We start from the raw sequence: 15,881 nt of genomic DNA on the forward strand, positions 1-15,881 counted from the left end.
GAAAAGCTCAATCGTTGAGCATGTGCTCAGATTGTCTGAGTACTACAATCGCTTGAATCGAGTGGGAGTTGTCTTCCAGATGAGATAGTGATGGTTCTCCAAAGTCACTGCCACCAAGCTACTAGAGCTTCGTGATGAACTATAACATATCAGGGATAGATATGATGATCCTTGAGCTATTCGCGATGTTGGACAGCACGAAAGTAGAAATCAAGTAGGAGCATCAATTGTTGATGGTTAGTAAAACCACTAGTTTCAAGAAGGACAAGGGCAAGAAGGGATACTTCATGAAACGGCAAATCAGTTGCTGCTCTAGTGAAGAAACCCAAGGTAGAATCCAAACCCGAGACTAAGTGCTTCTGTAATGAGGGGAACGATCACTGAAGCAGAACTACCCTAGATACTTGGTAGATGAGAAGGCTGGTAAGGTCGACAAAAGTATATTGGATATACATTATATTAATGTGTACTTTACTAGTACTCCTAGTAGCACCAGGGTATTAGATACCGGTTCGGTTGCTAAGTGTTGGTAACTCAAAATAAAAATCTATGGAATAAATGGAGACTAACTAAAGGTGAGATGACGATATGTGTTGGAAGTGTTTCCAAGGTTGATGTGATCAAGCATCGCATGCTCCCTCTACCATCGAGATTGGTGTTAAACCTAAATAATTGTTATTTGGTGTTTGCATTGAGCATAGACATGATTGGATTATGTTTATCGCAATATGGTTATTCATTTAAGGAGAATAATGGTTACTCTGTTTATTTGAATAATACCTTCAATGGTCTTGCACCTAAAATGAATGGTTTATTGAATCTCGATCGTAGTGATACACATGATCATGCCAAAAGATATAAGATAGTAATGATAGTACGACATACTTGTCGCACTGCCATTTGAGTCATATTGGTATAAAACGCATGAAGAAGCTCCATGTAGATGGATCTTTGGACTCACTTGATTTTGAATCACTTGAGACATGCAAATCGTACCACATGGGCAAGATGACTGAAAGGCCTCGTTTTCAGTGAGATGGAACAAAAGAGCAACTTGTTGGAAGTAATACATTTGATGTGTGCAATCCAATGAGTGCTGAGGCACGCAGTGAATATCATTATGCTCTTACTTCACAGATGATTTGAGTAGATTCTAAGTATGTTTACTTGATGAAATACAAGTCTGAAGTAATTTCAGAGTGAAGTAGAAGATCGTCGTGACAAGAGGATAAGATGTCTATGATATGATCATAGAGATGAATATCTGAGTTACGAGTTTGGTACACAATTAAGACATTGTGGAAATTGTTTCACAACTAATACCGCCTGGAACACCATAGTGTGATGGTGTGTCCAAACATCATAAATGCACCCTATTGGATATGGTGCATACCATGATGTCTCTTATCGAATTACCACTATCGTTTATGGGTTAGGCATTAGAGACAACCGCATTCACTTTAATAGGGCACCACATAATTCCGTTGAGACGACACCGTATGAACTATGGTTTAGAGAAACCTAAGCTGTCGTTTCTTAAAGGTTTGGGGCTGCGACGCTTATGTGAAAAAGTTTCAGGCTGATAAGCTCGAACCCAAAGCGGATAAATGCATCTTCATAGAATACCCAAAACAGTTGGGTATACCTCCTATTGCAGATCTGGAAGCAAAAGTGATTGTTTCTAGAAACGGGTCCTTTCTCGAGGAAAAGTTTCTCTCGAAAGAATTGAGTGGGAGGATGGTGGAGACTTGATGAGGTTATTGAACCGTCACTTCAACTAGTGTGTAGCAGGGCACAAGAAGTTGTTCCTGTGGCACCTACACCAATTGAAGTGGAAGCTTATGATAGTGATCATGAAACCTCGGATCAAGTCACTACCAAACCTCGTAGGACGACAAGGATGCGTACTACTGCATAGTGGTACGTAATCCTGTCTTGGAAGTCATGTTGCTAGACAACAATGAACCTACGAGCTATGGAGAAGCAATGGTGGGCCCAGATTCCGACGAATGGCTCGAGGCCATAAAATCCGAGAGAGGATCCATGTATAAAAACAAAGTATAGACTTTGGAAGAACTACTTGATGGTCGTAAGGCTGTTGGGTGCAGATGGATTTTAAAAGGAAGACGGACAATGATGGTAAGTGTCACCATTAAGAAAGCTCGACTTGTCGTTAAGATGTTTTCCGACAAGTTCAAGGAGTTGACTGCGATGAGACTTTCTCACTGGTAGCGATGCTAAGAGTCTGTTGGAATTATATTAGCAGTTACTGCATTATTTATGAAATCTTGCAGATAGGATGTCAAAAAAAACATTGTTTCCTCGACGATTTTCTTGAGGAAAGGTTGTATGTGATACAACCAGAAGGTTTTGTCAATCCTGAAAGATGCTAACAAGTATGCAAAGCTCCAGCAATCCTTCTAAGGACTGGAGTAAGCATCTCGGAGTTGGAATGTACGCTTTGATGAGATGATCAAAGATTTTGGGTTTTTACAAAGTTTATGAGAAACTTGTATTTCCAAAGAAGTGAGTGGGAGCACTATAGAATTTTTGATGAGTATATGTTGTTAACATATTGTTGATCAGAAATGATGTAGAATTTCGGGAAAGCATACAGGGTTATTTGAAAAGTGTTTTTCAATGGAAAACCTGGATTAAGCTACTTGAACATTGAGCATCAAGATATATAAGGATAGATCAAAAACGCTTAATAGTACTTTCAAATGAATACATACCGTGACAAGATTTTGAAGGAGTTCAAAATAGATCAGCAAAGAAGGAGTTCTTGGCTGTGTTACAAGGTGTGAGTATTGAGTAAGACTCAAGACCTGACCACAGCAGAAGAGAGAGAAAGGACGAAGGTCGTCCCCTATGCTTTAGACGTAGGCTCTACAGTATGTTATGCTGTGTGCCACACCTGAAGTGTGCCTTGCCATGAGTTAGTCAAGGGGTACAAGAGTGATCCAGGAATGGATGACATGACAACGGTCGAACTTATCCTTAGTAACTAGTGGACTAAGGAATTTTCTCGATTATGGAGGTGGTAAAAGAGTTCGTCGTAAAGGGTACGTCGATGCAAACTTTGACACTAATCCGGATGACTCTGAGTAGTAAACTGGATTCGTATAGTAGAGCAGTTATTTGGAATAGCTCCAAGTAGTGCGTGGTAGCTGCATCTACAAGATGACATAGAGATTTGTAAAGCACACACGGATCTGAAAGGTTCAGACCCGTTGACTAATAACCTCTCTCACAAAGCGAGATATGAACAAACCCCATGGGTGTTGGATTCATTACAATCACATAGTGATGTGAACTAGATTATTGACTCTAGTGCAAGTGGGAGACTGTTGGAAATATGCCCTAGAGGCAATAATAAAATGGTTATTATTGTATTTCCTTGTTCATGATAATTGTCTATTGTTCATGCTATAATTGTATTGACTGGAAACCATAATACATGTGTGAATACATAGACCACAACATGTCCCTAGTGAGCCTCTAGTTGACTAGCTCGTTGATCAATAGATGGTTATGGTTTCCTGACCATGGACATTGGATGTCATTGATAACGGGATCACATCATTAGGAGAATGATGTGATGGACAAGACCCAATCCTAAGCATAGCACAAGATCGCGTAGTTCGTTTGCTAGAGCTTTTCTAATGTGAAGTATCATTTCCTTAGACCATGAGATTGTGCAACTCCCGGATACCGTAGGAATGCTTTGGGTGTACCAAACATCACAACGTAACTGGGTGGCTATAAAGGTGCACTACAGGTATCTCCGAAAGTGTCTGTTGGGTTGGTACGAATCGAGACTGGGATTTGTCACTCCGTATGATGGAGAGGTATCTCTGGGCCCACTCGGTAATGCATCATCATAATGAGCTCAATGTGACTAATGAGTTAGCCACAGGATCATGCGTTACGGAACGAGTAAAGAGACTTGCCGATAACGAGATTGAACGAGGTATGGGGATACCGACGATCGAATCTCAGGCAAGTAACATACCGATGGACAAAGGGAATTGTATACGGGATTGATTGAATCCCCGACATCGTGGTTCAGCCGATGAGATCATCGTGAAACATGTGGGAGCCAATATGGGTATCCAGATCCCGCTATTGGTTATTGGCCGGAGAGGTGTCTCGGTCATGTCTGCATGGTTCCCGAACCCGTAGGGTCTACACACTTAAGGTTCGGTGACGCTAGAGTTGTTATGGGAAATAGTATGTGGTTACCGAAGGTTGTTCGGAGTCCCGGATGAGATCACGGACATGACGAGGAGCTCCGAAATGGTCTGGAGGTGAAGATCGGTATATTGGACGAAGGGTATTGGAGTCCGGAATTGTTCCGGGGGTACCAGGCTATGGCCAGCATGTCCGAAAGGGGTTTCGGAGGCCCTAGAAAGCGTTGGGGGGCCTTATGGGCCAAGGGGAAGGGGCAAACCAGCCCACTAAGGGGCTGTGCGCCCCTCCCAACCCCTCTCACGTAACCAGGAGAGGTGGGGGCGCCACCCCTAGGGCAGCCGCCCCTCCCGGCTTGGGGGGCAAGTTTCCTAGGGGGTGGGGGCGCCCAAACCCATCTAGGGTTTCCCCTGGCCGCCACCTCCTCCTCTAGATCCATCTAGAGGGCCCGGCCCCCTCTCCCCTTCCCCCTATATATAGTGAGGGGGTGGGAGGGCAGCCACACCCTTCCCTTGGCGCAGCCCTCTCCTCCTCCAACTCCTCCTCCTCCTTCGTAGTGCTTAGCGAAGCTCTGCCGGAGAACCACGAGCTCCATTGCCACCACGCCGTCGTGCTGCTGGAGTTCTCCCTCAACTTCTCCTCTCCCCTTGCTGGATCAAGAAGGAGGAGACGTTCCCGGGCTGTACGTGTGTTGAACGCGGAGGCGCCGTCCGTTCGGCGCTAGATCAGATCCTCCGCGATTTGAATCGCCACGAGTACGACTCCATCAACCGCGTTCTTGTAACGCCTCTGCTTAGCGATCTTCAAGGGTATTAAGATGCACTCCCTCTCTCTTGTTGCTAGCATCTCGTAGATTGATCTTGGTGACACGTAGGAAAATTTTGAATTATTGCTACGTTACCCAACAGTCCTTTGGCACGTGGCTAGATGCACAGGTGCTGAGGATTTGGGCGGAGCAACTGAGGACTTTGGAGGAGCAGGAGCGGCTTGAGGAATTGGCCGTGAGGGCTTAGCTGAGGAAATTGGCCATGAGGGCATTGAAGAAGAGGCACTTGGCTTGTGCGCAGGCTTCTTTGCCATGGATTTCTTCGGCCTTACACAGGCCTCAGCAGCAGCAGAAGTAGAGTCTTTGTTGAATTTCTTCACTGCATCTTTTGCCTGTTTGGCCAACTTGGCCTGGCGCTTGGCCCATTCTTCAGGAAAATCCTCACCGCGCTTGATGCTAGTGGGATCTGCCTCTTGGCCAGGTGCCAATGGTGGTCTTGAGCATGGAGGAGTAACAGCGAATTTCTTCATGTATTTTGGAGTCACATACCTGTACTCCCTCCACTCTTTTGCCCATCTCCTTTCTATCCTCTGAATGCGCACCTTGTGCTGATTTTTGTCTTCCTCAGGGGGTGTGTAGTACCCAACATAAATGTCCTCAGGGATTTCAAAGGCAGTATTGATTTCAGGCCTCTTTCCTCCTTTCTGTGGCTTCTTTCCATCAGCCATTTTCTTCAGTTGAGGAATTTGAACAATTGAACTTTCTGAAGAAGTACGCAACTTTTCTTCGAGGAACGCTGCAAATGAGTTAAGTTGATGAGAACCTAGTGATTCAGCAGCGGACATGAGTACCTGTGAACAAAGTATAGTTGCGAGGAATTTGGAGAGGTCATATGCGTTCTCAGAAGGTTTTTCAAAAAGAAAAAGTTTGAGGAATTTGACCAGTTGAGTCTTGAAGAATTTCACTAAGCGTTCTTTGTCTTAGGTTCCAGAGTTGTATAGATCGAAGATCCACACAATTGAGGAATCTTGAAGAAAAAATGATGCTTAAGGAAACGAATCAAGAACAGATGAGATGTGAGGTGTTTAGTGTGTGAAAAATTTGAAGAATAAACACCTTTGAAGATTTTGTAGGAATCATTTGAATCAAAAGGGGCAGTAAAAGTAACTTTTAATTACCCTGAACGAAGAACACGACGAACTGTGAGGTGGAGAAGTGAAGTTCGTCTGTGCAGATCTTCCACGCCCTAACTTGGCGGAGGAAGACGGCTACGGTGGCGGCGGAGTGAAGATTTCCGCGGCCGGAGCGAGTACGGCGGCGACGAGGTCGAGGCAGTGAAGCTCTTCCTCACCGGCGATGATGAAGTAGTGGCGGCACTAGGGTTTGAGAAGCTTGAGCTGGAGAGAGGTCGAGCGGAGTAAAGGAAGTGAGGAAGGGGAGAGGGGGTATTTATAGCCACGGTGAAAAACTGTTCGCCCGAAGATTTTGGACGAACGTGCCCCTGACCCTTCTCATTCGCTTGACATGTGTCACCCACGTACTGAGAAGTGGAGATCGTGTTAGATCATGGGTGAATAGATAAGTATTTCGTGGGATGCGGAACGGTTTGAGCGGTAAAACCGAAAATTTGGATAAGATAAGATAAAAGTTCCGTTCGCAAATTCTTCAGCTGACAAGGACACAGTGAAGATTTTGAACGAGTTTCAAATAGAACGCACATGAAGAATTTGTGAATAGATTGGGTTGAGTATAGCATAGAGGGGGAAGGGTCCGATCACATTCACTTAGCAGAAACACCAACTTGAAGAATTAGCCATAAGTGAATGCTGTAGAGGACATAAACTCATATATATATATATATATATATATATATATATATATATATATATATATATATATATATGGCCAATGAAGAAAAACAACGAAAACAGTGAAGACAATGCAAAGTTGAAGAACATGAACAACTGAGGAATTTCAAAAACTGAGGAAAAACTCAAATTGAAGATTTTCAACTTTTGTGGTGGCGTGACCCACCGTATAAGAATGATGATTTCAGACACCGCGTACAATTGTCGTAGGGTTCTGAGAATCAAATTCTACATTAATTTCTTCACACTTAGAGTGTTATTCTTCATTGATTGAAGAAAAACGTTTCTTCATGTGTTGCACATCTAAGTCATCAATTTTGCATAAGTGTTAGGATGAGTGTCCTTTTCAAAGAACATTCGAAGATTCTAAGATATTTAGCTCACACCGCAACTTGCTAAATCTCTTCTCATCCAAGGGCTTTGTGAAGATATCGGCTAGCTGTTCTTCAGTCTTCACATGCTCAATAGAAATGTCGCCCTTCAACACATGATCGTGAAGAAAATGATGACGAATCTGAATGTGCTTTGTCTTCGAGTGCTGAACTGGGTTGTGAGCAATCTTGATGGCACTCTCATTGTCATAGAAGAGAGGCACATTCTTCACGTTGACGCCGTAGTCCTTGAGAGTTTGCTTCATCCACAGCAATTGAGCACAACAAGAGCCAGCAACAATGTACTCAGCTTCAGCAGTAGACAGTGATACACAGTTCTGTTTCTTCGAGGACCAATAGACCAAAGATCATCCGAGGAAATGACATGTACCAGATGTTGACTTGTGGTCCACACGATCACCAGCATAGTCATAGTCAGAATATCCAATGAGATCAAAAGCCGAGCCCTTGGGGTACCATAATCCTAGTGTTGGTGTGTGAGCTAGATATCGAAGAATATGTTTCACAGCCTTATGATGTGATTCCTTCAGTGTAGCTTGAAATCGGGCACACATGCAAACACTAAGCATAATATCTGGCCTAGATGCACATAAATACAATAAAGAACCAATCATGGAGCGGTATACCTTTTGATCGAAGTCAATACCATTTTCATCAGTGCACAGATGGCCATTTGTGGGCATAGGAATTTTGACGCCTTTGCAATCTTGCATGCCGAATTTCCTCAGTACATCCTTGAGGTATTTCTCCTGAGATATGAATATGCCATTGTGCTGTTGACGAATTTGAAGACCTAAGAAGAATTTCAACTCTCCCATCATAGACATTTGATATTCTTCACTCATCATATAGGCAAATTCATCACTATAACGTTGGTCAGTACATCCAAAGATGATATCATCAACATATATTTGGCACACAAACAATTCATCATCATATGATTTAGTGAAAAGAGTAGGGTTGAGTGAACCGGGTTTGAAGCCTTTCTTCATGAGGAATTCCTTCAAAGTATCATACCACGCCCGAGGGGCCTGCTTGAGGCCATAGAGGGCCTTATTTAGTCTGAAGACTTTGTCAAGATGCTTAGGATCTTCAAAACCTGGGGGTTGAGCAGCATATAATTCTTCCTCAAGCTTACCATTGAGGAATGCACTTTTCACATCCATTTGATATAAAGTGATATCATGATGGTTAGCATAAGCAAGTAATATGCGAATAGCTTCAAGTCTAGCAACAGGTGCAAAAGTTCCATCGAAATCAATTCCTTCAACCTGTGTGTAGCCTTGAGCTACTAGCCGTGCCTTATTCCTCACCACAAGGCCATTTTCATCTTGCTTGTTGTGGTAGATCCACTTTGTGCCAATGATATTGTGTTTGCGAGGATCTGGACGATTGACCAGTTCCCAGACGTTGTTGAGCTCGAACTGATGTAATTCTTCTTGCATGGCCTGAATCCACTCAGGCTCCAGAAATGCTTCATCTACCTTAGTGGGCTCTGTGATAGAGAAAAAACATAGTGCCCACAAAAGTTAGATAAATGTGAAGCTTTTGAGCGTGTGAGAGGACCTGGTGCTTCAATGTCATCGATGATCTTTTCAACTTGCACTTCTTTTGCAACGCGAGGATGAGTTGGTTGCCGTCGAGGAATTTGATCAGCATTTTCTTCAGCACCATTTTCTTCAGGTGCATTAGCTCGACGTTCTTCTCGTTCTGGAATGAATTCTTCAGTAGATTCTTCGGTAGGAATGACATCCTCAGTAGCCTTGAACTTGATAGTTTCCTCAGGTGCTGGTTCATCTATCACGGAGGGTAGGTGCTCTCTTTGCGAGCCATTAGTTTCATCGAACCGCACATCTATAGTTTCAACAACCTTGTGAAGAACGTTGTTGAAGACTCTGTAGGTGTCCGAGTCCTTTCCGTAACCAAGCATAAAACCTTCATGTGCTTTTGGTGCAAATTTAGCATTGTGATGAGGATCTCTAATCCAACATTTAGCACCGAAGACTTTGAAATAACTCACATTGGGTTTCTTGTCAGTGAGGAGTTCATAGGCAGTCTTCTTGAAGAATTTGTGAAGATATACCCTATTGATGATGTGGCACGCAGTATAAATTGCCTCAATCCAGAAGTGTCGAGGCGTCTTGTACTCATCAAGCATAGTGCGATCCATCTCAACAAGAGTCCTGTTCTTGCGCTCCACGACGCCATTCTGCTGAGGAGTGTAAGGAGCAGATAACTCATGAGTAATACCAAGTTCATCAAGATAGTCATCAAGACCAGAATTCTTGAACTCAGTTCCATTGTCACTTCTGATGTGCTTGATCTTCACACCAAAGTTGGTTGAAGCCCTCGAGGAAAATCGTTTGAAGACTTCCTGCACTTCATGTTTGTAAGTAACAATGTGTACCCATGTGTAACGAGAGTAATCATCAACAATAACAAGACCATAGAGAGATGCGTCATTTGTGACAGCTGAGTAATGGTTAGGACCAAAGAGGTCCATGTGAAGCAATTCGAATGGTCGAGTAGTGGTCATGATAGTCTTCGCTGGATGCTTAGCCTTGGTCATCTTTCCAGCTTCACAAGCTCCACACAGGTGATCCTTGAGGAATTTGACATTCTCAATGCCAATGACATGCTTCTTCTTCACAAGCATGTGCAAATTCCTCATGCCTGCATGACCAAGTCGTCGATGCCATAGCCACCCTTCTGAAGCTTTTGCAAGTAGGCACACGGCTGGTTGCGGTCCTGTAGAGAAATCAACAATATACAAGTCTCCTCTCCTAAAGCCTTCGAAGACTTTGGAATTGTCAGCTTCCATAACCACAACACAACAATACTTGCCAAAGACAACTACCATATCAAGATCACAAAGCATTGAGACAGACATGAGATTGTATCCTAAGGACTCGACAAGCATGACTTTGTCCATGTGTCGATCCTTTGTGATCGCAACCTTACCTAGACCCAATACCTGACTTTTTCCTTTGTCAACGAAGATGATATGCTTCAGATGCGATGGTGATAAGGGTGCATCTATCAATAGATTCTTGTCACCAGTCATGTGATTTGTACATCCACTATCGAGGACCCACTCAGTGGCTTTGGGTTGATCATCCTGCAGATGAATTAGTGCAGCTTACGAACTTCATATACTTCATCAGTGAAGAATATGACATCACAATTCATCAGACGAATTTCATCAAGCAATGCAACAGTTAAAACAGTATGAGGACGTGAGAAATGAAAGTTCATTTCTTCATGATTAGCCTGCGTCCTTTCAGGCACTTTTCAGGTCTCCAACAAATTCTTCAGACGTTTAAGTACGTCTGGAGACCTGACCCTGCATAAAAGATTAGTTCTTTTTCTTCACCACCCATATCTGAAGGGGTGGCAAAGAGTTCATCACTCTGTGAGCTCCATACGAGAAAGGTGGCATAGAAGCCAATCCATTTCGTTTCACATAAGAGAAGTTAGGGTAAGCATATGAATAAGCAGGGAAATTCTTCGAGGACTTATGAACATAATGATTAGAAGAATAATGCTCATATTCATAGCCTTTGGCTCTTCCCTACGAAACAGAGTTGTTAGCACGATGATGTTCATATGAGGACTTTGATCCTTTTGAGGAATTTGATCCATGTGAGGAATTTGGTCCGTATGAGGACTTGGATCCATATGAAGAATTTGCTCCATATGAAGAATTTGATCTGGGGTTCATATTCTTCACAGGTGGTGTCATGAGGACATTCACCTGAAGAATTTCAAGGCACTTTTTGGGAACCTAGATTTTCTTCATAGGAGAACCGTTCCTGCAGTTAGTGCCAACATATCTAGCAAATACTTCACCATTCTGATTTTTGAACAGTTTATAGTTGGAGTCAAATGACTCATCAGAAGAATGAGAAGATTCACATGTAAAGCCAGATAAATTAGATGGATCAACTGGAGGTCCCTTTGTAGCAACCCATGAGGTTTTGGGGTACTGCTCAGGCTTTCAATATGTACCATCAGCATTGAGTTTCCTCTCAAAGGCAATACCCTCTTTCCTAGGGTTCCTGTTGAGGATCTGCTTTTGAAGCACATCACAAAGAGTCTAATGCCCTTTGAGGCTTTTGTACATGCCTGTCATGTACAATTCCTTCAGCCCTGCATCGTCAGTGATACTAGCAATGTCCTCAGATGAGGAATTAGTGATAGCAGAGGCAGGTGAAGAATTTGTAACATTAGAAGCATTTGAACATTCAGGTGAAGAATTAGCAGATTCACGTTCAATGCATTTCAAACATGGAGGAACAAATTCTTCCTGAGCAGCGCTGATTTGTTGAGCAAGTAATGAATCGCGCTCCTTCTGAAGATCTTCATAACTCACTCTTAGCTTCTCAAAATCTTGCTTTCTTTGAAGAAATTCATAAGAAAGCTTCTCATGATCAGATAAGAGAGTGTTATGATGACCTTTAAGGTTGTCAAACCTAGTCTGAAGTCTCTGAAGATTTTTAGTCAAGGTTTTAGTGTGATGCATTTCTTCAACCAACATATCATCACTTTTATCTAGCATGTTTTGAACCTTTTCCAAGGCCTTTTGTTGTTTAGTGGCAATACAAACAAGCTTGGTATAGCTAGGTCCAAAATCATCATCAGATTCATCATCACTAGACTCGGATGAGGAACATTCGGTTACCTTGGCACCTTTTGCCATGAGGCATGGTGCAGAAGATGATGGTTCAGGTTTGAAAGTCATCGTTTTGAGTGATTCCTTGAAATCCTCAAACCAGGGATCATGACAAGTTCGATGACCTTCATAGACGTCAGAGATTCGGTCCCAGATAAGCTTCGCATGATCGAGATGCATAATGTTCCTGAACTGATTTTGAGACAGACAGGAGCAGATGACGTCCTTCGCCGTGAGGTTGAGAAGAGTGTACTTGCAAATATCATCAGCTTCCGCCGTCTTGCACAGATCGGTAAGACCAATCTCAGTGACGGTCCACAGTTCCCTATTCATCGCCATGAGGCGCTTCTTCATCATCGCCTTCCACTTGGGATAATCATGACCGTCAAAGATGGGGCATGTCACTTTCTTCATACCTGCGGTCGACATAACTAAAACTCCAGGCGGTTAAACCAAAATCACACAGAACAAGGGAGTACCTTGCTCTGATACCAATTGAAAGTGCGTTGTATCGACTAGAGGGGGGGGGGGTGAATAGGCGATTTTAATAAATTCTTCACTGAGGAATTTGTGGGTGAGGAAATTCCTTAGCGAAGAACTACTTGCAGTGGAATAAGTACTCAAAAGTATGCATTGCAGAACACAAGCATGGTCATCATGATGAAATGAAGACAACCACAGAGTACAGAAAGCGTAAACACATGATAACACAGGATGAAGACAAACAGACTGAAGAAATTGAACTGAGGAAATTGAGAAAGTCTTCAGTCAAAGTCTTCAAACACAGATATGAACAAGCATACAACATAGTAATGAGGAAATGAAAGAGTTGAGGAAATAGAACCATTAGGCTTAGTGAAGACAATGATTTGGTAGACCAGTTCCAACTGCTGTCTCAGTTGTACGTCTGGTTGGAGCGGCTAGGTATTTAAACCGGAGGACACACAGTCCCGGACACACAGTCCTCACCATATTCTCCTTGAACTAAGGTCACACAGACCTCGCCCAATCACTCGTGGTAAGTCTTCAGGTGACTTCCAAACCTTCACAAACTCGGTCACTCGGCGATCCACAATTTCCTCTTGGATGCTCTAGACCATGACGCCTAACCGTCTGGAAGAAGCACAGTCTTCAAAGGTAACAAGCGTCGGATCCACGCAGGATCAATCTCTTCAGTGATGCTCAATCACTTTGGGTTTTTAGGTGTTTGGGTTTGGGTTTTCCTCACTTGATGATTTTCACTCAAAGTCCTCGGAGGATGGGATACTCTCAATTGACAAGTGTCAGTTTCTCTCGGAGCAGCCAACCAGCTAGTGGTTGTAGGGGGTGGCTATTTATAGCCTAGGGAGCAGCCCGTCATGATAAGACATAATTGCCCTTCAATGATATGACCGTTAGGTGGGTAGATATTTTGGGACAGCTGGCGCATAGCACAGCAACGGTCGGAAATTTGAGTATCAAATTCCTCAGGGCTATCATGTTCCTCACTGTGTAGGCAATCCGCGCTGGCGAATTCCTAACTCCTCAGTCAGAACAAATTCCTCAAAGACCAGAAGAACTTCGTCTATATCACTGAAGAATATGACTGAACTGTATGAGATTTCCAAGGGCTTCACTCGAAGGGATTGGTAGGTGTAGGATTTTGAGTTGAGCATCACATGGAAATTTTTCCTTAGTATTTCCTCGACCCCCTTTAAAAGTACGGTGTTTCCTATGACTCAAGAAAGAGAAAATGAAACTACGAAAACAGAAGTCTTCACGCTTCATGTTCCTCAAATGAATACCAAGTCTTCAAGGTCACACCAATTTCTTCACTTTCAAAGTCTTCAGAAAGTCTTCAGAAATCGAAAGTCTTCAGTCGAAGAACTTCATTTTTAGGGGTCGACTTTCTCTGTAAATATCAAACTCCTCATAGACTTATAGACCTGTGTACACTCATAAACACATTAGTCCCTTAACCTATAAGTCTTCAATACACCAAAATCACTAAGGGGCACTAGATGCACTTACAAGTTTTTTCAACTTATCCTTGTATGCTTATATCCTTTCTTTTTTTATGTTTTTTTGCTTGCTTAATTAGGGTTCTGGAAATCGGCCCCTTCGCCGGAACTCGAAGCGTGCTGCTGATCGCCAGCCACGCTCTGCACGTAGTGATCAGCAGGGAGAGGAAGTTGAGGTAAGTGTCATGCTGATGACACAAGCACCTTATTCTGGTTTTGTGGGTCATATAATAATTTTTTGTGTTTTCCCATGCCCATGTTTTTTATTTTCTTAGGGTGTTGACCAGTTTCGGGTTGTAAAGTGGACTAGATGTGCAGCAGTTGCAGGGGGAGTTGAATCATCTACTAAGGTAAATAAATCCTTGAATATGAGTGTTTCTCGCTTTTTAGACACTGATGAAATTACGCAGCCGTTGACACCACTATTTGTTATAGTTGCACAATAACCATCTTGTAGTTGACATCAGTGGTCATCTTGATCTAAATAGAGTTTTCCCAGAAGTTGACATGAATTGGCATGCTCTGCTTTTCATTGTTGTAGAATATTTTTTTTGTCTTAGTCGGTATGCTCCTTGTTTTTTACATGTGATCTTTTCTATACCACCATGTGTGCAGGCAGGAGTTGATGGATGAGTTGCCTCATCTTCCGCAACAGATGCTGAGGTATGTGGGTATTTTTTTGGGGTTATGAGCTATTGAACGGTTTCTTGCAAACTTTTTTTAGTTGCTGTTATCTTCTTGCAATATCATGCTTATAGTTGCACATCCTCTAGCTTTGTAGTTGTCAGGTCAAGTATATTTCTTAGTTTTTTTGGAGGTTGCACACTGGTAGTCTGCAGTTGTCATCATGAGCTTTCATAGTTGCACAAGAACATCATATTAGTTGGCATCATCCATTTTATGTTTACATAGTTTTAGCCAAGCAGTTGGCCCTCCTTTTTTTTGCTATATTGATCCAAATGATCATTCCTAGTTTTTTTCAGTCCAGTTTTTTGTTTTGTGTTTAATGTTTTAATTTTCTCATCAACAAAGCAGCGATGAAGGAGTTGAGGTGGGTGCAGGGGAAGATGTGGAGCGACCATCACAAGCGGGCAGGATAAGGGCATCACCAAGGCGGTTTGTGAAGTTCAACAACTCGCTATCCCCATTACAGAAGTCTGAGTTAGTTTCAAGGTTGTTTGGGGGCCTCTTGAACTTATCAGAGACACTTCCAATGGATCTCACTAAATTCCTGGTGCAGTCCTACCAGCGAGAGAGCTCTGAAATGGTGTTCCCAGGCAAGGGAAGGATCCGTGTCGATGCTGACAGTGTTCACAGGGTATTCGATCTCCCAAACAGGGGTCAAAAAGTCAGATATGTAGTTGACAAGGATGCAACTAGGAGATTGAAAGAGGCTTTCAACATAACTGGAAATTCTCATCCCCAGATCAGTACATGGTGCAATATGATTAAGGATATGGCGGGAAAAACGGATGACACATTCTTTATGCCCTGGCTTGCGGTTGCATTCAACACTTTTCTAGCACCAACCACGGCCCTGAAGCTGAGCCCAATGTGCTACGGACTTGTGCTAGATCATGAAATGCTCAAGAACACAAACATCTGCCTCTTTGTAGCAGAACACATAAACGAAGCTTTCCGGAACATGGACCAGGAGAAGCAAACTGTTTGCTGCTACTTGTATCACTTGATCAAGAAGGACTCGATCTCTCCTGGTGTGTTCAGCAAATTACAAGTGAGTTCTCTTTTTTTTTCCAACACTAGCTCTTTATGTTCTATTCATGTCTGCTCAGTTTTTAATTCCTTGGTAGCTGCACTTATGCTTTGAGATCAGCTTTTGACACTTTTTGGTAGTTGCACAAAAATTGTGACCAGTTGGCACAACAATGCTTGTAGTTGCACAACTTGTAGCTTTTGTTTGGCAGCTAAACACATGTTCATTTTTAATTGGCACATCATCTGTTTTAAGTTGCACAGTGTTACTTATCTTTT

Source organism: Aegilops tauschii, chromosome 6 (genome assembly GCF_002575655.3).
Source record: "Aegilops tauschii subsp. strangulata cultivar AL8/78 chromosome 6, Aet v6.0, whole genome shotgun sequence".
Classification (NCBI taxonomy): Eukaryota; Viridiplantae; Streptophyta; class Magnoliopsida; order Poales; family Poaceae; genus Aegilops; species Aegilops tauschii.